Genomic DNA, 480 nt, shown 5'->3' with positions numbered 1-480 from the left:
GTAATGCTTGTGAATTAAGGCTATATCGAGGCAATACGCGCAGTATGCACATATACCAATTAAAGACTGACCAGTTGCAGTCCTAACACATCAATAGGAAGATTCAAGCAAACAATACTAAATGAATTTCACTCAAGTATATGTTTAATTTATTCATGTAATATGACAGTCAATTTAGTTAACAGGTCTATTATGTATTTAGAACTCCAATATAGGTCAATAGATCAATCTACTATGTTGATTTTCATAAAATCTAATCTATTACATCGAATAATTTACTCTTGTTCTTTTTTTTTTCAAATTTATAGTCAAACCAGCAACCACTTCACCACCACTTACTACAACTCCTCCCCCAACAACAACTGAAATGACAACTACTTCTGGTATGTAGATTACATTTACGTTATTGTATAATACATTATGCATATAAATTCTTTGACTACATCAAAACTGAAAAAAGCATTTCATAAATTTTTATAA

The sequence above is a fragment of the Schistosoma mansoni genome, chromosome W (genome assembly GCF_000237925.1).
Source record: "Schistosoma mansoni strain Puerto Rico chromosome W, complete genome".
Classification (NCBI taxonomy): Eukaryota; Metazoa; Platyhelminthes; class Trematoda; order Strigeidida; family Schistosomatidae; genus Schistosoma; species Schistosoma mansoni.
The sequence above is the reverse complement of the archived record's forward strand: the minus strand, read 5'-3'. Positions refer to the sequence as shown.